The sequence below is a fragment of the Triturus cristatus genome, chromosome 9, assembly GCF_964204655.1.
Source record: "Triturus cristatus chromosome 9, aTriCri1.1, whole genome shotgun sequence".
In the NCBI taxonomy this organism is placed as follows: Eukaryota; Metazoa; Chordata; class Amphibia; order Caudata; family Salamandridae; genus Triturus; species Triturus cristatus.
In genome coordinates, this window is record NC_140592.1 from 12,346,957 (window position 1) to 12,369,367 (window position 22,411).

At 50.6% G+C, this 22,411-nt stretch overlaps 1 protein-coding gene across 1 annotated transcript in view; it reads right to left on the bottom strand.

The window, feature by feature from the left end:
* Positions 1-22,411, bottom strand: part of LOC146797257 (semaphorin-3A-like) — a 366,005-nt gene that overhangs the window by 301,908 nt on the left and 41,686 nt on the right. The window lies entirely within an intron of this gene.

Sequence of the window (22,411 nt, forward strand, 5' to 3'; positions counted from 1 at the left end):
TTGGACCGTGTCATGTATGTGCATGTAACTTGCATGATCAAGGTAACTATTAGCGGCGATACTACGTGTCTCTTGGACCTCTTTGAAGTGCATGCCCTGTCCCCCCCCCCCCCCGGGGGGGGGGGGGGGGGCGGCAATCCGAGGGATAGCCCCGGGCGCCACAAGCTCTAGCTACGCCACTGCTTCAGAGACTCACTGTTAACTCTCAGAGGCCACAGGTGTGCTCCCTCAAGAGACCCCAACCTTGTTTTCATTCACTCCTAACAGGTTATTGCACTCCCCCAGACGGTTCTTACACGGCCTCAGTCTGCCCTCAGTCTCTCTCAGACATGTCCAGCAGGCCCTCACCCTCAGAGACTCACTGTTAACTCTCAGAGGCCACAGGTGTGCTCCCTCAAGAGACCCCAACCTTGTTTTCATTCACTCCTAACAGGTTATTGCGCTCCCCCAGACGGTTCTTACACGGCCTCAGTCTGCCCTCAGTCTCTCTCAGATATGTCCAGCAGGCCCTCACCCTCAGAGACACTCGCTTGACGCTGAGAGCTTATCTCCAGACACAATCAGCTGTCCCTCAGAGAGCGATATCCGGCCTTGAGTAACCCCATTTTGATATTTAGACATAGGTTCCGTTGGCCCTCATTCATTCATTTACTCATTCACTCTCAGACGTTCAGTCCCTAACTGGTCAAACACGTCCGGGTCCTCAGTGACGGTTGAGGGGGTTTCAAGGGCCGCCTGCCCCCTCCAGCTGTCCTCAGGTCCCCTCGACCTCTGCTGCTGCACATTTACTACCCACACGCCCCTACAAACTTTGCCACCTCAGTTGCACTTCAGCTGTAGCAAACACCCAGGCCTTCTCTTTGAGAGTTTCCCTCACCGTAAGAAATGACCCCAACGTGTGTACATCACCCCCCTGGGCAGTGGCAGTGTGACCCCGGCTGTCTCGTGCACACAAAGTGTGTACTGTGCAAAGAGTTGTGTCTTCACCAATGTCACCCGCAACGAACATCTCTCTACAGGTATTTCACTCCCGGGCTTCAGTGAGGTACACTCACCTCACGCATCCCACACCGGTGAGGGTGATGCACAAAATGCCAGGAGGCGCTATTTCTCGTCCAGTTATAAAATGCCAGGAGGCGCTATTGCACTTCCGGATATATAATGCCAGGAGGCGCTATTCCTCGTCCAGTTATAAAATGCCAGGAGGCGCTGTCCCTCTTCCGGTTACTTTTTTCCCAACTCAGGACTCCTTATTTCGTTCTAGAAGCAAAGTGGACATAGATGTGAATTATCTAGCGCCTAGAGGTTAGCAACCAGCCCTCACAGCTCTATTATTATATCTTTGTAGATGTTTACATTGTGGTACAGCGATCCATAAGCGCCTTTGGCGAGGCTTGTGCATAAATAACAACCTGAGAATGCATAGCAAAGTGAGATGGGGCGCGTCCCGTGACATGTAAACAGTTCAGGGCGCGTGGTGTCCCTTGGGGGTCACGCACGTGGCCTTGCTGGCTGGTATCTTGGGCACACACGAGGGCTCAGAGTGCCTGTCTGGGGGCAGATAACAGATAAGAGAGAGCAGACCCTGAGGGCTACAACAGAGGCCAGGACTAGCCACGTCCAAGGCTTCCGGGAAATGCAAACCAGGGGCACGTAAACACCGCTGACCCTCACCAGGGACATCTTAAGGATGTTGGGGGCCCGTGGCCAAGCGTATTTCGGGGGCCCCTTTTCAGAACAGCAGTGAACTGATGATCACATTTCAGCCCTTCCACGCCCTCTTTGGGCAGGTCACTGACAGGCACACTCCTCCAAACTCGAAATGTGTTTACATCTAATATTCGGGGATAGTGACGTGTGTTCAATATTGTAACACAGCAGCAGCTCACTGATATTACTGCAAATAATCTAGGTGACCACCTCCCATTTCTAATAAGGTTCTGTTTCGATCTAAAATAAACATTTTTATGGACGTTGCATGAAACATTGACACATTTTTCTGCAAAATGTCTGTAATCCTCACACATCACCCACATTGAAAATAAATGAAAGGAAAACGGCCTCTAAAACAAACTGTTTAAGAATTATTCAAAGTCAACAGGGCAAGATTCTCTGCAGAAAAGAGCTGGCTCTAAAAGGGGGCCCCTTGGAAGACTGGGGCCCTGTCCTTAAAACACCACTGACCCTGAGAGCTCTCAAAACAGATACTGAGAACAACAGACACCGGTAAACACCTCTGACCCTGAGGGCTAACAAAACAGATACTGAGAACTACCAGACACCGGTAAACACCTCTGACCCCGAGGGCTAAGAAAACAGGTTCTGAGAATCAACAGGCACCATTAAACACCGCTGACACTGAGAGCTCACAAAACAGATACTGAGAACTACAGACACCGGTAAACACCTCTGACCCCGAGGGCTAAGAAAACAGATACTGAGAACTACAGACACCGGTAAACACCTCTGACCCTGAGGGCTAACAAAACAGATACTGAGAACTACAGACACCGGTAAACACCTCTGACCCTGAGGGCTAACAAAACAGATACTGAGAACTACCAGACACCGGTGAACACCTCTGACCCTGAGGGCTAACAAAACAGGTACTGAGAACTACAGACACCGGTAAACACCACTGACCCTGAGAGCTCACAAAACAGAAACTGAGAACTACCAGACACCGGTGAACACCACTGACCCTGCGAGCTCACAAGACAGATACTGAGAACTACAGACACCGGTAAACACCTCTGACCCCGAGGGCTAAGAAAACAGATACTGAGAACTACAGACACCGGTAAACACCTCTGACCCTGAGGGCTAACAAAACAAAACAGGTACTGAGAACTACAGACACCGGTAAACACCTCTGACCCTGAGAGCTCACAAAACAGAAACTGAGAACTACAGACACCGGTGAACACCTCTGACCCCGAGGGCTAAGAAAACAGATACTGAGAACTACAGACACCGGTGAACACCTCTGACCCCGAGGGCTAAGAAAACAGATACTGAGAACTACAGACACCGGTGAACACCTCTGACCCTGAGGGCTAACAAAACAGGTACTGAGAACTACCAGACACCGGTAAACACCTCTGACCCCGTCCCGAGCGCTAAGAAAACAGGTTCTGAGAATCAACAGGCACCATTAAACACCGGTGACACTGAGAGCTCACAAAACAGGGAATGAGAACTACAGACACCGGTAAACACCTCTGACCCTGAGGGCTAACAAAACAGATACTAAGAACTACCAGACACCGGTAAACACCTCTGACCCTGAGGGCTAACAAAACAGATACTGAGAACTACCAGACACCGGTGAACACCACTGACCCTGAGAGCTCACAAGACAGATACTGAGAACTACAGACACCGGTAAACACCACTGACCCTGAGGGCTAACAAAACAGGTACTGAGAACTACAGACACCGGTAAACACCTCTGACCCTGAGAGCTCACAAAACAGATACTGAGAACTACCAGACACCGGTGAACACCACTGACCCTGAGAGCTCACAAAACAGGTACTGAGAAATACAGACACCGGTGAACACCACTGACCCTGCGAGCTCACAAAACAGGTACTGAGAACTACAGACACCGGTGAACACCACTGACCCTGAGAGCTCACAAGACAGATACTGAGAACTACAGACACCGGTAAACACCTCTGACCCTGAGGGCTAACAAAACAGGTACTGAGAACTACAGACACATATGAACACCACTGACCCTGAGAGCTCACAAAACAGGTACTGAGAACTACAGACACCGGTAAACACCTCTGACCCTGAGGGCTAACAAAACAGGTACTGAGAACTACAGACACATATGAACACCACTGACCCTGAGAGCTCACAAAACAGGTACTGAGAACTACAGACACCGGTAAACACCTCTGACCCTGAGGGCTAACAAAACAGGTACTGAGAACTACAGACACATATGAACACCACTGACCCTGAGAGCTCACAAAACAGGTACTGAGAACTACAGACACCGGTAAACACTACTGACTCTGAGAGCTTACAAAACAGGTACTGAGAACTGCAGACACCGGTGAACACCACTGACCCTGAGAGCTCTCAAAACAGATACTGAGAACTACAGACACCGGTAAACACCTCTGACCCTGAGGGCTAACAAAACAGATACTGAGAACTACCAGACACCGGTGAACACCTCTGACCATGAGAGCTCACAAAACAGGTACTGAGAACTACAGACACCGGTAACCACCACTGACCCTGCCTGAGAGCTCACAAAACAGGTAGTGAGAACCAACAGGCACCAGTAAACACCGCTGACTCTGAGAGATCATAAAACAGATACTGAGAACTACAGGCACCAGCAAACACCTCTGACTCTGCGAGCTCACAAAACAGGTACTGAGAACTACAGACACCTATGAACACCACTGACCCTGAGAGCTCACAAGACAGATACTGAGAAATACAGACACCGGTGAACACCACTGACCCTGAGAGCGCACAAAACAGGTACTGAGAACTACAGACACCGGTGAACACCACTGACCCTGAGAGCTCACAAGACAGATACTGAGAAATACAGACACCGGTGAACACCACTGACCCTGCGAGCTCACAAAACAGGTACTGTGAACGACAGACACCTATGAACACCACTGACCCCGAGAGCTCACAAAACAGGTACTGAGAACTACAGACACCGGTAAACACCGCTGACCCTGCGAGCTCGCAAAACAGGTACTAAGAACTACAGACACTGGTAAACGCCTCTGACCCCGTCCCGAGCGCTAAGAAAACAGGTTCTGAGAATCAACAGGCACCATTAAACACCGGTGACACTGAGAGCTCACAAAACAGGGAATGAGAACTACAGACACCGGTAACCACCACTGACCCTGCCTGAGAGCTCACAAAACAAGTAGTGAGAACCAACAGGCACCAGTAAACATCGCTGACTCTGAGAGATCATAAAACAGATACTGAGAACTACAGGCACCAGCAAACACCTCTGACTCTGCGAGCTCACAAAACAGGTACTGAGAACTACAGACACGGGTGAACACCACTGACCCTGAGAGCTCACAAAACAGGTACTGACAACTACAGACACCGGTGAACACCACTGACCCTGAGAGCTCACAAAACAGGTACTGAGAACTACAGACACCGGTAAACACTACTGACCCTGAGAGCTCACAAAACAAGAACTGAGAACTACAGACACCGGTAAACACCACTGACCCTGAGACCTCACAAAACAGGTACTGAGAACTACAGACACCAGTAAACACCACTGACCATGAGAGCTCACAAAACAGGTACTGAGAACTAAAGACACCGGTAAACACCACTGACCCTGAGAGCTCACCAAACAGGTACTGAGAACTACAGACACCTATGAACACCACTGACCCTGAGAGCTCACAAAACAGGTACTGAGAACTACAGACACTGGTAAACACCACTGACACTGAGAGCTCACAAAACAGGTACTGAGAACTACAGACACCGGTAAACACCACTGACACTGAGAGCTCACAAAACAGGTACTGAGATCTACAGACACCTATGAACACCACTGACCATGAGAGCTCACAAAACAGGTACTGAGAACTACAGACACCTATGAACACCACTGACCCTGCGAGCTCACAAAACAGGTACTGAGAACTACAGACACCGGTAAACACCGCTGACCCTGCGAGCTCGCAAAACAGGTACTAAGAACTACAGACACTGGTAAACGCCACTGACCCTGAGAGCTCACAAAACAGGTACTGAGAACTACAGACACCGGTGAACACCACTGACCCTGAGAGCTCACAAGACAGATACTGAGAACTACAGACACCGGTGAACACCACTGACCCTGAGAGCTCACAAGACAGATACTGAGAACTACAGACACCTATGAACACTACTGACCCTGAGAGCTCACAAAACAGGTACTGAGACCTACAGACACCTATGAACACCACTGACCCTGAGAGCTCACAAAACAGGTACTGAGAACTACAGACACCGGTAAACACCACTGACACTGAGAGCTCACAAAACAGGTACTGAGAACTACAGACACCTATGAACACCACTGACCCTGAGAGCTCACCAAACAGGTACTGAGAACTACAGACACCGGTAAACACTACTGACCCTGAGAGCTCACAAAACAAGTACTGAGAACTACAGACACCGGTAAACACCACTGACCCTGAGACCTCACAAAACAGGTACTGAGAACTGCAGACACCGGTGAACACCACTGACCTTGAGAGCTCACAAGACAGATACTGAGAAATACAGACACCGGTGAACACCACTGACCCTGCGAGCTCACAAAACAGGTACTGTGAACGACAGACACCTATGAACACCACTGACCCCGAGAGCTCACAAAACAGGTACTGAGAACTACAAACACCGGTAAACACCGCTGACCCTGCGAGCTCGCAAAACAGGTACTAAGAACTACAGACACTGGTAAACGCCACTGACCCTGAGAGCTCACAAAACAGGTACTGAGAACTACAGACACCGGTGAACACCACTGACCCTGAGAGCTCACAAGACAGATACTGAGAACTACAGACACCTATGAACACTACTGACCCTGAGAGCTCACAAAACAGGTACTGAGACCTACAGACACCTATGAACACCACTGACCCTGAGAGCTCACAAAACAGGTACTGAGAACTACAGACACCGGTAAACACCACTGACACTGAGAGCTCACAAAACAGGTACTGAGAACTACAGACACCTATGAACACCACTGACCCTGAGAGCTCACCAAACAGGTACTGAGAACTACAGACACCGGTAAACACCACTGACCCTGAGAGCTCACAAAACAGGTACTGAGAACTGCAGACACCGGTGAACACCACTGACCTTGAGAGCTCACATGACAGATACTGAGAAATACAGACACCGGTGAACACCACTGACCCTACGAGCTCACAAAACAGGTACTGTGAACTACAGACACCTATGAACACCACTGACCCCGAGAGCTCACAAAACAGGTACTGAGAACTACAGACACCGGTAAACACCGCTGACCCTGCAAGCTCGCAAAACAGGTACTGAGAACTACAGACACTGGTAAACACCACTGACCCTGACAGCTTACAAAACAGGTACTGAGAACTACAGACACCGGTGAACACCACTGACCCTGAGAGCTCACAAGACAGATACTGAGAACTACAGACACCAGTAAACACCACTGACCCTGAGAGCTCACAAAAGAGGTACTGAGAAATACAGACACCGGTGAACACCACTGACCCCGAGAGCTCATAAAACAGGTACTGAGAAATACAGACACCTGTGAACACAACTGACCCTGAGAGCTCACAAAACAGGTACTGAGAAATACAGACACCGGTGAACACCACTGACCCTGAGAGCTCACAAAACAGGTACTGAGAACTACAGACACCGGTAAACACCACTGACCCTGAGAGCTTGCAAAACAGGTACTGAGAACCACAGACACCGGTGAACACCACTGACCCTGAGAGCTCACAAGACAGATACTGAGAACTACAGACACCAGTAAACACCACTGACCCTGAGAGCTCACAAAACAGGTACTGAGAAATACAGACACCGGTGAACACCACTGACCCCGAGAGCTCACAAAACAGGTACTGAGAAATACAGACACCTGTGAACACAACTGACCCTGAGAGCTCACAAAACAGGTACTGAGAAATACAGACCCCGGTGAACACCGCTGACCCTGAGAGCTCACAAAACAGGGAATGAGAACTACAGACACCGGTAAACACCTCTGACCCTGAGGGATCTTAAAACAGGTACTGACAACCAACAGGCACCAGTCAACACTGCTGACACTGAAAGTTCACAAAACAGGTACTTAGAAATACAGACCCCGGTGAACACGGCTGACCCTGAGAGCTCACAAAACAGGTACTGAGAACTACAGACACCGGTAAACACCAATGACCCTGAGAGCTTGCAAAACAGGTACTGAGAACCACAGACACCAGTAAACACCACTGACCCTGAGAGCTCGAAAAAAAACAGGTACTGAGAACTACAGAGACCGGTAAACACCTCTGACCCTGAGGGATCTTAAAACAGGTACTGACAACTAACAGGCACCAGTCAACACTGCTGACACTGAGAGTTCACAAAACAGGTACTGAGAAATACAGACCCCAGAGAACACCGCTGACCCTGAGAGCTCACAAAAAACAGGTACTGAGAACTACAGACACCGGTAAACACCACTGACCCTGAGAGCTCGCAAAACAGGTACTGAGAACTACAGACACCGGTAAACACCTCTAATCCTGAGAGCTCGCAAAACAGGTACTGAGCACGACAGACACCGGTAAACACCACTGACCCTGAGAGCTCACAAAACAGGTACTGAGAACTACAGACACCAGTAAACACCACTGTAGGAGAGTAGGGTCTGCTATCCTATGGTCACCCCAAATTTTTGCTTTTTGCTTCACTGGTTTTTGACATATTGAGGCTGTGGGCCTGCCAATCAGACCCCCAGCCTGCTGTTCTCTCTACTAAATTAAAACTATGCACCCTAGGTGCATAACCAATTGGAAGTGGATCACCCTGTCAGCCCCTGTACCAGTGTACACTAGGTACCCAGGGCATTGGTGTACCCAAGGCCTGCCAAGGGCTGCAGCATGTATTATGCCACCCCAGGCTTGGCCTAACGATTTGACACAACTGGCTGATCACTCAGCTGGGGTAAGTTGGTGTAATCACCTCTTACTTAGGTGTAGTATACCTATACCTAACCTTAAATGGGACACCTGGTAACCTATAAGTCACTCCTATAGCAGGCCTTAACAATCCTGAAGGCAGAGTGCTTGGTTCCATGTGAGATGGTGCTCTGGCATGAGCTGAGCCTGTCTGCAGTGGTCGGAACAACTTCCTTCTACTGTTTCCAGATATCGTCATACCATATACTCTTAAGTGCATTATGAACCTCGCGGTTAAATGCTATCTTTGGTTTGGCTTTATCAAAACATGTCGAGTAAGGTGTCATACGAATTGGAATACTAACCCCTCGCCAATTCTGGCGACGGGGTTAGCATTCCACCCTTCTAGAGGGACACGACATGTACAGTACCTGAAACCCGGGTAAAATCAGACATAGCCTCAGCTCCACAAAATGGATGCTGCCACCACAGACACAAGTCTGCCCTCCTGCTGCTGGGAGTCCTTCCAGCTTGGGAGGTGTGGACAAAGGGTTTCCTGCCAGGGGAGGTGCGAGCACCACCCCAGACAGGATTTTGTGTATTGGTCAGGTAGGGCTTGAAAGAAACCAGACATGCCTGTGGCTCACAAGGAGCCTCGGTGCATATGCCAGTTCAAACCGGTCCTGGGGCACACCAGTCCCGGGCCTGGGGCGAGCTGGACAAAGGATTGGGGGTGTAACCACCCCCCTTCCTGGTCCCACCCATAGGGAGGGACCTAGCAGGTAGTCCGGCCCCTAGAATCCGAATAAAGGTAGGAGCTGTGTCCTAAGACTTCAGACATCCTGGAATCAACTTAAAACTAAGAAGAAGACGGGAACTTCGACGCTCTGCTGCACAGAGGACTGAAGCCAATCTCCCCTGTGGTCAGGGAGTGACCACCTTGCTAACGCAAGCACCATCCAGCGAATCAACGTCTGCTTTGCCGCCGCCTCCCGCCGGAGCCCGAGCCCAGAGACTGACAAGACCTGGACCTCCAGACCTCTCACCGCCCGATCCACAGTCCCTGCAAAGAGGAGACCCGTGGAGGCACCGAGACACGTGGAGCCGGCTATCTTGAAACGACTACGACAAGCTGACCAGTGCAACAACCGAGGCTCCCTCCAAGTTGTGCTTTGGGTCCTGAGAAGCCCAACCCTCGAGCAGCATCTGCACCAAAGGTGAGCCCTCCAGCATCTCCACGATCTGCGTGGGGCCCTTCTGCATTTTGCCACTCGACGCGCCTAACCGGTTGCTGGCCCGCTGGCTAGTGGCCATCTTGGCGACGAAATCTACGACAAACACCGCTGGTCTGGTTGCTCCAGACTGGCCCTTGCTCCCCTCCAAAGGAGCAGTTCCTCTGACCTTGCTGGTCAGAACCATCAGCTTATCTCCTTGCCTACAACAATTGCTTTTGCCAAGGCTTGTTTGCTTCGATCAAGTCGCCGACACCGCCGACAGCGAGAGCCTGCGTGGGACAGCTCGTGACTCGACTCCTGGACATCGTCGACCTTCAGGGACCACGTGGCTGCAGAGTCAAGCTACACCTTCCTTCCTGTTTGCACCCGACATTGCCTGGTACCCACCTGGTGCCACGCTGGTCACTGGCTAGTGACTGTGAACACTGTCCCCTCTGCTTACAGGTCTTCAACATCTCCGATCCACTCTTGGATCCACTGCATCTCTTCCCGACCGACCGCCTGCAGCACTTTTGTCTACAGGCCCCACGGAACAGATAGAAGAAACCCGACGCACTTCGAGGCCTATGCACCCGCTTCCTGTGGGTGAGGTAAAGCTGGCACACCTGTGCCCAAGTGTAGTAATACATCTCTAGTGCCTGTGTTCCAAGTCTTAAGTTCCTAGGTCATCCGGAAGATTCCTTTTGCAGTAACTTTGTACTTTTTACGCACCCATTGAAACCTATGGGAGCACGCGTGTGACTATTTGCTCTGCACACGCCACCCGTGGACCTCCTGGTCACTAACTGAAGTTAGCTCCTTGTAGGCCCAGCGATTCTAGAGGCCCTAGGCCTTTTCCCTTTTCTGTTCGTGGTTCTTATACCACTATTTTAGTATATGGTTCGAGTGGCCACCAGGGCCTATCCATATAAAGTGCAACTTCTGTGTATTCTGTGATAATCTTGTTTGACGATTTGTGCTCCTGTGCTCATAAAGAGACTAGGGGTTACTTTGAGAAATAAATACATATATATTTTGAATATATATCTGTGTGGTGTCCTTTCATTGGTATAAAAGGGGGTTACTATTGGTAAAACAGCTTGCTTAACACGCATCACGAGTTTAGCCTCAAAGACTGCTTAGCCTACGCTACCACTAGGGCAGCTAGTCCAAAAAGGTTGACTTACAACCACACCATAAGGGTTGCTTGGCATGGTACAAGGTGGTCACTAGAACTAGTGAACAGCATATACCAGGCCAACTTCTCACATTGGTGGCAGCGGTGGGATTTGAGCTTGCTGTGTTTTACCATTGTAATCTCTTGGTTACCAATTGAAAGATCACATAGGTACCTGTAGGTACATATAAAACAAGATTAGATATACTTAAGTTCTACTGAACTTAGTTGTTGTAGAGCAAAGGGAGTAGCACACCCTGACTACAACTACTAGATAGGTTTAGTAGGTAAACCCAAGTGTAGGTAGATTGCAACACATCCACCCACACTTAAGAGCAATGGCCGGGGCAGAGGGGTCCACTGTACCCATCTCTGTTGAGAGTGACCCCCAGAGGGCACCATCCAGCTTTGCTACCCTTAATCAGAATGAGCTCAGGCATTTGGCAACTCTTAGAGGCCTTAAACAGCCCAAGAACCCAAACTCTGCTGAGCTCAGAGAGCTCTTACAGAATGATGAGAACTCAAGAAAGCTTCCCAGTTAGCCCCCTTAGGGACAGGAACAGGAGGCCCCCCTTCTGAAGATGCCACTGAAGTACCCCTTCCCAATAGTCACCCCTTAGATGGGATGCCTACCACAGAGGATGAGAGTGAAAAGGATACTGACAGTAGTGAGGATGAAGGGAGAACTAGCCCAGTGCCAAGTGTTATACTTGGCCCAGCTAAACCAAGGCTATTGGGGACTGACAGTGGGTTCAACCCACTGGATCTCCCCAGTGGACTTAACACAGGGCTTGGAAGGCAAAGGAATCGCTCAGGTGACTCCAGTGCTTCCCATGGCTCTAGAGGCTCTCAAGGTCACTCCAGGAGAAGGATGACCACCCCTCAGAGGAGGGAACATGAGGCCAAGATGCAAGAGGCTCAGCTGAGGATCAGGAAGCAGGAGCTAGAAGTAGCCCTGATGGAAGAGAAACTTAGCAAGGCTAGACAGCATAAAGAGAGTGGGTCTATACCCACTGGTGGCAGCATTGTCCCTAAGGACAAAGATAGGGTTTTCGACAATAGAAACCTGTCTAAGGTTGTGCCCCCCTACAAAAGTGGGGATGACATCCACAAGTGGATAACTGCTCTTGAGAGAGCCTGCAAAGTACAGCAGGTTCCTGAAGATCAGTGGGCAGCAATCCTCTGGCTCTCCTTTGAGGGAAGAGGCAGAGACAGACTCCTCACTGTTAGAGAAGAGGATGTCAGAAACTACAGAGTCCTGAAGAGTGTTCTAGTTGATGGGTTAGGCTTAACCACTGAGCAGTACAGGTTAATGTTCAGAGACACCCAAAAGACACAGACTCAGGACTGGTCTGAATACATTGAATGTGCCACTAAGGCGTTGGAGGGTTGGTTGCTGGGAAGTAAGGTATCTGATTTTACAGGATTGTATAATTTGATGATGAGAGAACAGATTTTAAATAACTGTCAAAACCAGCAACTGCATCAACACTTGGTTGACTCTGATCTGACCTCTCCCCAAGAATTGGGAAAGAAGGCAGACAAATGGGTCAGAACCAGGGTTAAGCAAAAGAACCAGAACCAGGGCCAAGGGGGTGATCAGAAGAAAACAGACCAAAAGGGTGGAGATCAGAAATCTAAAGACCAGAAGTCTTCAACAGGGCCCCAAACTACTGCTAAGGAGGGTGGGTCCCAACAACAGTCCAAAAAGAAGAAAGAAGGTCAAAAGAAACCCTGGTGCAATCATTGCAAAAATACAACTCACTGGACTAGTGATTGCAAAAAGGGTGGAGCCCCCAACACTGTTGCCCCTAAGGCACCTGCTCCCAGTACTACTGTTAGCAGTGTTGGTCCCCAGACAAAGGGTGTAGTGGGAATCACTATGGGAACTGAAGGAGATTCTGACTTAGACAGAACCCTGACACAGGCAGTCTTGATCTGTGATGGGGACATTGATTTGTCCCTGACTGTGAGCCCCAGTAACCTGGGCAAGTACAGACAGACTCCTTTAATTAATGACAAAGTGGCTCAAGCCTACAGGGACACATGTGCCAGTGTCACTATGGTGACACCAGGCTTTGTGGACCCTGGACAGTACATACCAGGTGAGAACTACCTGGTGACCAATGCCAGCAATGCCACTACTTCACACAGTGTGGCAGTTGTTAACTTCTCATGGGGAGGGGTAACTGGCCTCAAAAGGGTTGTGGTTAGTGCAGACCTCCCAGTAGAATGTTTGTTGGGCAATGACCTAGAGAGTTCTCTATGGTCAGAAGTGGAGTACAGGACTCATGCAGAGATGTTAGGTATATCATCACATGTCCTTGCTGTGACCAGGTCACAGGCCAAAAAGTGCCTCACTGAACCACAGGTCTTGGATCCTGGAACAATGGACCAAGCACCTACCAAGAAGAAGAACAGGAGGGTCAAGGCTGTGCCTTCCCCCCTGCCTCAGAGTGATGATCAGCCTTCCCAGGAAGCTGATCTAGAGGACCCTGAAGGAACTGTCCCTGAAGAGCTTGAACCTGACCAGGTTGAGTTTCTGGGGACAGGGGGACCTTCAAGGGCTGACTTGAGGCAGGCTCAGTTATCCTGTCCCTCTCTTGAACCCCTCAGACAGCTGGCTGCTGCTGAGGCTGCTGGGAATGCTCAAGGTACCCATAAAGTGTATTGGGATGAAGGGCTCCTTTATTCAGAGGCTAGAGACCCCAAGCCTGGTGCAACCAGGAGGTTGGTTATACCTCTGCAATTTAGGGGCTTCCTTCTTACCTTGGCCCATGATATTCCTTTAGCAGGACACTTAGGCCAGAACAAGACTTGGGACAGGCTTGTCCCTCACTTTCACTGGCCTCATATGAATGAAGATACAAAGGAGTTTTGTCGCTCCTGTGTTACCTGCCAAGCCAGTGGCAAATCAGGTGGCACAACAAAAGCCCCCCTGATACCACTACCTGTGGTGGGGGTTCCCTTTGAAAGAGTGGGAATAGACATAGTGGGTCCCATGGATCCTCCCACTGCATCTGGGCACAGATTTATACTGGTGGTAGTGGATCATGCCACCAGGTACCCAGAGGCAATTCCCCTTAGGACCACTACAGCTCCTGTTGTGGCCAGGGCCCTGCTGGGAGTATTCTCCAGAGTGGGGTTTCCTAAGGAGGTAGTATCTGACAGAGGTACCAACTTTATGTCAGGATACTTAACAGCTATGTGGAAGGAATGTGGTGTCAACTACAAGTTCACCACCCCTTATCACCCACAATGCAATGGGCTTGTTGAGAGATTCAACAAGACCCTAAAGGGTATGATCAAAGGATTACCTGAAAAGCTCAGGCGAAGATGGGACATCCTTCTACCCTGCCTTCTGTTTGCTTACAGAGAGGTCCCACAAAAAGGAGTTGGCTACAGCCCCTTTGAATTGTTGTTTGGGCACCCTGTGAGAGGCCCACTGTGTTTGGTGAAGGAAGGCTGGGAGTTACCTCTCAAAAAGCCTAAGCTAGACATAGTGGACTATGTACTTGGTCTCCGCTCCAGGATGGCTGAGTATATGGAGAAGGCATCCAAAAACCTTGAGGCAAGCCAGGCCTTACAGAAAGCTTGGCATGACCAAAAGGCTGTCTTGGTTGAGTTTCAGCCAGGACAGAAGGTATGGGTGTTGGAGCCAGTGGCCCCAGCAGCACTCCAAGACAAATGGTCTGGACCCCATACAATCCTGGAAAAGAAGGGAGAGGTCACCTACTTGGTGGACCTAGGAACTCCCAGGAGTCCCCACAGGGTACTCCATGTTAACAGGCTTAAAGCATATGTTGACAGGGCAGACATGGGCTTGCTCATGGCTACAGATGAGGGACAGGAGGAAGAGAGTGACCCTCTCCCAGACCTGTTGTCTCAGAACCCTGAAGATGGCTCAGTTGAAGGAGTGACCCTTGGAGGCAACCTCACTGCCCATCAGCAGACTGAATGTAGACAGGTTCTACAATCATTTTCACATATGTTTTCCTTGATACCTAGTCAAACTGACTGGTGTACCCATGTTGTGGACACTGGTGACAGTCTGCCTGTAAAGAACAAACTTTACAGACAACCTGACCACGTCAGGGACTGTATAAAGGCTGAGGTACATAAAATGCTGGAATTAGGTGTCATTGAACCCTCAGAGAGCCCCTGGGCTAGCCCAGTGGTTCTGGTCCCCAAACCTCACACCAAAGATGGCAAGAGAGAGATGAGGTTCTGTGTGGATTACAGAGGACTCAATGCTGTCACCAGGACAGATGCACACCCTATTCCAAGGGCAGATGAGCTCATAGACAAACTAGCTTCTGCAAAGTTTTTGAGCACATTTGACTTAACAGCTGGCTATTGGCAAATCAGATTAGCTGAGGAGTCTAAGGCCAAAACAGCATTCTCAACCCCAGGTGGGCATTATCAGTTTGTGGTGATGCCCTTTGGTCTGAAGAATGCACCTGCCACCTTCCAAAGGCTGGTGAACCAAGTCCTTACTGGGTTGGATGACTTTTGTGCAGCATATCTTGATGACATTGCTGTCTTTAGCTCCACCTGGGAGGATCACCTGATCCACCTGAAGAAGGCTCTTGAGGCCCTGCAGAGGGCAGGCCTCACTATCAAGGCTACTAAGTGCCAGATAGGGCAGAGTAAGGTTGTATATTTGGGCCACCTTGTAGGTGGAGGCCAAGTTCAACCACTGGAGAGTAAGATACAATCCATCAAGGACTGGTCCCCTCCAACCACCCAGACTCAAGTTCGAGCTTTCTTGGGCTTGACTGGGTACTACAGGAAGTTTGTTAAGAACTATGGGTCCATTGTGACTCCTCTTAATGATCTGACATCCAAGAAGATGCCCAAAAAGGTTCAGTGGACAGTAAGCTGTCAAAAGGCATTTGATGACCTGAAGGAGGCCATGTGCTCTGCACCTATCCTGAAAAGTCCTGACTACTCCAAAGAGTTTATTGTCCAAACAGATGCTTCTGAGTTGGGTGTGGGAGCTGTGCTGTCACAACTTAATGTAGATGGTCAAGACCAACCCATTGCTTTTATTAGCAGAAGGTTGACCCCCAGAGAGAAGAATTGGTCAGCTATTGAGAGGGAGGCCTTTGCTGTGGTGTGGGCCCTGAAGAAGCTGAGGCCATACTTGTTTGGCACTCACTTCAAGATTCAGACCGACCATAAGCCCCTCTTGTGGCTAAATCAGATGAAGGGTGAAAACCCCAAACTGCTTAGGTGGTCCATTTCCCTACAGGGGATGGACTTTACAGTGGAGCACCGGCCAGGTACTGACCATGGGAATGCAGATGGTCTCTCCAGGTACTTCCACTCAGGACATGAAGACGAGACTGGTCAAGGCTAGTTTAATGTCCCAGCGTTTGGGGGGGGGTTGTGTAGGAGAGTAGGGTCTGCTATCCTATGGTCACCCCAAATTTTTGCTTTTTGCTTCACTGGTTTTTGACATATTGAGGCTGTGGGCCTGCCAATCAGACCCCCAGCCTGCTGTTCTCTCTACTAAATTAAAACTATGCACCCTAGGTGCATAACCAATTGGAAGTGGATCACCCTGTCAGCCCCTGTACCAGTGTACACTAGGTACCCAGGGCATTGGTGTACCCAAGGCCTGCCAAGGGCTGCAGCATGTATTATGCCACCCCAGGCTTGGCCTAACGATTTGACACAACTGGCTGATCACTCAGCTGGGGTAAGTTGGTGTAATCACCTCTTACTTAGGTGTAGTATACCTATACCTAACCTTAAATGGGACACCTGGTAACCTATAAGTCACTCCTATAGCAGGCCTTAACAATCCTGAAGGCAGAGTGCTTGGTTCCATGTGAGATGGTGCTCTGGCATGAGCTGAGCCTGTCTGCAGTGGTCGGAACAACTTCCTTCTACTGTTTCCAGATATCGTCATACCATATACTCTTAAGTGCATTATGAACCTCGCGGTTAAATGCTATCTTTGGTTTGGCTTTATCAAAACATGTCGAGTAAGGTGTCATACGAATTGGAATACTAACCCCTCGCCAATTCTGGCGACGGGGTTAGCATTCCACCCTTCTAGAGGGACACGACATGTACAGTACCTGAAACCCGGGTAAAATCAGACATAGCCTCAGCTCCACAAAATGGATGCTGCCACCACAGACACAAGTCTGCCCTCCTGCTGCTGGGAGTCCTTCCAGCTTGGGAGGTGTGGACAAAGGGTTTCCTGCCAGGGGAGGTGCGAGCACCACCCCAGACAGGATTTTGTGTATTGGTCAGGTAGGGCTTGAAAGAAACCAGACATGCCTGTGGCTCACAAGGAGCCTCGGTGCATATGCCAGTTCAAACCGGTCCTGGGGCACACCAGTCCCGGGCCTGGGGCGAGCTGGACAAAGGATTGGGGGTGTAACCACCCCCCTTCCTGGTCCCACCCATAGGGAGGGACCTAGCAGGTAGTCCGGCCCCTAGAATCCGAATAAAGGTAGGAGCTGTGTCCTAAGACTTCAGACATCCTGGAATCAACTTAAAACTAAGAAGAAGACGGGAACTTCGACGCTCTGCTGCACAGAGGACTGAAGCCAATCTCCCCTGTGGTCAGGGAGTGACCACCTTGCTAACGCAAGCACCATCCAGCGAATCAACGTCTGCTTTGCCGCCGCCTCCCGCCGGAGCCCGAGCCCAGAGACTGACAAGACCTGGACCTCCAGACCTCTCACCGCCCGATCCACAGTCCCTGCAAAGAGGAGACCCGTGGAAGCACCGAGACACGTGGAGCCGGCCATCTTGAAACGACTACGACAAGCTGACCAGTGCAACAACCGAGGCTCCCTCCAAGTTGTGCTTTGGGTCCTGAGAAGCCCAACCCTCGAGCAGCATCTGCACCAAAGGTGAGCCCTCCAGCATCTCCACGATCTGCGTGGGGCCCTTCTGCATTTTGCCACTCGACGCGCCTAACCGGTTGCTGGCCCGCTGGCTAGTGGCCATCTTGGCGACGAAATCTACGACAAACACCGCTGGTCTGGTTGCTCCAGACTGGCCCTTGCTCCCCTCCAAAGGAGCAGTTCCTCTGACCTTGCTGGTCAGAACCATCAGCTTATCTCCTTGCCTACAACAATTGCTTTTGCCAAGGCTTGTTTGCTTCGATCAAGTCGCCGACACCGCCGACAGCGAGAGCCTGCGTGGGACAGCTCGTGACTCGACTCCTGGACGTCGTCGACCTTCAGGGACCACGTGGCTGCAGAGTCAAGCTACACCTTCCTTCCTGTTTGCACCCGACATTGCCTGGTACCCACCTGGTGCCACGCTGGTCACTGGCTAGTGACTGTGAACACTGTCCCCTCTGCTTACAGGTCTTCAACATCTCCGATCCACTCTTGGATCCACTGCATCTCTTCCCGACCGACCGCCTGCAGCACTTTTGTCTACAGGCCCCACGGAACAGATAGAAGAAACCCGACGCACTTCGAGGCCTATGCACCCGCTTCCTGTGGGTGAGGTAAAGCTGGCACACCTGTGCCCAAGTGTAGTAATACATCTCTAGTGCCTGTGTTCCAAGTCTTAAGTTCCTAGGTCATCCGGAAGATTCCTTTTGCAGTAACTTTGTACTTTTTACGCACCCATTGAAACCTATGGGAGCACGCGTGTGACTATTTGCTCTGCACACGCCACCCGTGGACCTCCTGGTCACTAACTGAAGTTAGCTCCTTGTAGGCCCAGCGATTCTAGAGGCCCTAGGCCTTTTCCCTTTTCTGTTCGTGGTTCTTATACCACTATTTTAGTATATGGTTCGAGTGGCCACCAGGGCCTATCCATATAAAGTGCAACTTCTGTGTATTCTGTGATAATCTTGTTTGACGATTTGTGCTCCTGTGCTCATAAAGAGACTAGGGGTTACTTTGAGAAATAAATACATATATATTTTGAATATATATCTGTGTGGTGTCCTTTCATTGGTATAAAAGGGGGTTACTATTGGTAAAACAGCTTGCTTAACACGCATCACGAGTTTAGCCTCAAAGACTGCTTAGCCTACGCTACCACTAGGGCAGCTAGTCCAAAAAGGTTGACTTACAACCACACCATAAGGGTTGCTTGGCATGGTACAAGGTGGTCACTAGAACTAGTGAACAGCATATACCAGGCCAACTTCTCACAACCACTGACCCTGAGAGCTTGCAAAACAGATACTGAGAACCACAGACACCAGTAAACACCACTGACCCTGAGAGCTCGAAAAACAGGTACTGAGAACTACAGAGACCGGTAAACACCTCTGACCCTGAGGGATCTTAAAACAGGTACTGACAACTAACAGGCACCAGTCAACACTGCTGACACTGAGAGTTCACAAAACAGGTACTGAGAAATACAGACCCCAGAGAACACCGCTGACCCTGAGAGCTCACAAAACAGGTACTAAGAACTACAGACACCGGTAAACACCACTGACCCTGAGAGCTCGCAAAACAGGTACTGAGAACTACAGACACCGGTAAACACCTCTAATCCTGAGAGCTCGCAAAACAGGTACTGAGCACTACAGACACCGGTAAACACCACTGACCCTGAGAGCTCACAAAACAGGTACTGAGAACTACAGACACCGGTAAACACCACTGACCCTGAGAGCTTGCAAAACAGATACTGAGAACCACAGACACCAGTAAACACCACTGACCCTGAGAGCTCGAAAAACAGGTACTGAGAACTACAGAGACCGGTAAACACCTCTGACCCTGAGGGATCTTAAAACAGGTACTGACAACTAACAGGCACCAGTCAACACTGCTGACACTGAGAGTTCACAAAACAGGTACTGAGAAATACAGACCCCAGAGAACACCGCTGACCCTGAGAGCTCACAAAACAGGTACAGAGAACCAACAGACACCGGTAAACACCACTGACACTGAGACCTCACAAAACAGGTACTGAGAACTACAGACACCGGTAAACACCACTGACCTTGAGCGCTCACAAAACAGGTACTGAGAACTACAGACACCGGTAAACACCACTGACACTGAAAGCTCACAAAACAGGTACTGAGAACTACAGACACCGGTAAACACCACTGACCCTGAGAGCTCACAAAACAGGTACTGAGAACTACAGACACCTATGAACACCACTGACCATGAGAGCTCACAAAACAGGTACTGAGAACTACAGACACCTATGAACACCACTGACCCTGAGAGCGCACAAAACAGGTACTGAGAACTACAGACACCGGTAAACACTACTGACCCTGAGAGATCACAAAACAAGTACTGAGAACTACAGACACCGGTAAACACCACTGACCCTGAGACCTCACAAAACAGGTACTGAGAACTACAGACACCTATGAACACCACTGACCCTGAGAGCGCACAAAACAGGTACTGAGAACTACAGACACCGGTAAACACTACTGACCCTGAGAGCTCACAAAACAAGTACTGAGAACTACAGACACCGGTAAACACCACTGACCCTGAGACCTCACAAAACAGGTACTGAGAACTACAGACACCTATGAACACCACTGACCCTGAGAGCGCACAAAACAGGGAATGAGAACTACAGACACCGGTAAACACCTCTGACCCTGAGAGCTCACACAACAGGTAGTAAGAACCAGGAGGGATCAGTTAAAACCGGCACAGGAAGTGAGGTCATCAGCGACGTAGCGGGTAGCCCACTTTTATGGCCCTCAAGAGGATATTAGGAGCTTTGGACTCAAGTGTGCTCAGACCTTGGATGGCCTACAGGAGATCCTACCCCTGCTGACGAAGGTAATTCACCACCACCAAGATACCTCCTGTCACGGAGGAAATACTGCCGAGAACTGTCACGACCAGAGGCTGACGCCGTGCGTAACAACCGCTGCCTAGCACGGGCGCCGCGCGGCCTCAGGGTTCATGAAGACTCTTGTTGGGAGCTATCAGACGAGCCGTGTGATCTGCTGCAGCGGAGGCCCGACTAGGGCGGGGTCCAGATCACTGCTGCTGTGAATGGATCAATAGAGCTCCTGGCTCGAGGCTGTGAGAAGCCTGAACCAGGATGTTGTGCGGAGGCTCAAAGCCCAAACATGGCGAGGGCGCTTCCTCCCTGAGGCCAGAAGGGCACAGAGACAGATGTCAGCCCACACCAGTCTGCTTTGAAGTCTCACGACATGAAGATGGACATGGGACTTCCAGGTCACTTCCGGTTTCTCAGGCTACCACCCGTGATCCAATCAAGTCTGGGCCAACATCAGCTGCAGTCACAGAGGGACGTGAGACCTCGTAAAATACCCAGAGTCCACTTCGGCTGTTTCAAGAAATCAACAGATTGTGAGAACCTCTGGCCTGTCCCGCTGGAGGGCGACGAGGGCAGCCCCGCCCGTTGAAGGCCCCTTACTGCCCTACTGGCTTCATGACACTCACACTTTGAAGCACCGGCAGATGCCCGGTGGTATCTGGGATTACAGCATGAAGTGTGTTCTCAGTGAAGTACTTTAGATTAGGTCAAAGTCCCCGAGACCTGAACTCTGTTAGAGAGGGGAGGCCTTTCAATAGCGTCTTCAACAGACATCTGAGGTATTTCTCGAACCTGTGGGGCTGGGTCAGTCACTTCCAGGTCACTCTCGGAGGCTTCGCTCACTTTCTCTTACCTACACATGGCCCTCCCTGGACCCACAGCTGTCTAAAGCATGGTACAGGAGGAGCTTGGAGTGACACCAGGGACACAAATTTCACCCTCTCACCAGGGACACACAGTCCACCCTCTCACCAGGGAGACACAGTCCACCCTCTCACCAGGGACACAGTGACACCAGGGACACACAGTCTACCCTCTCACCAGGGACACAGTGACACCAGGGACACGCAGTCCACCCTCTCACCAGGGACACGGTGACAACAGGGACACGCAGTCTACCCTCTCACCAGGGACACAGTGACACCAGGGACACGCAGTCCACCCTCTCACCAGGGACACAGTGACACCAGGGACACACAGTCCACCCTCTCACCAGGGACACGGTGACACCAGGGACACACAGTCCACCCTCTCACCAGGGACACAGTGACACCAGGGACACGCAGTCCACCCTCTCACCAGGGACACGGTGACACCAGGGACACACAGTCCACCCTCTCACCAGGGACACAGTGACACCAGGGACACGCAGTCCACCCTCTCACCAGGGACACGGTGACACCAGGGACACACAGTCCACCCTCTCACCAGGGACACAGTGACACCAGGCACACAGTCCACCCTCTCACCAGGCACATGGTGACACCAGGGACACGCAGTCCACCCTCTCACCAGGGACACACAGTCCACCCTCTCACCAGGGA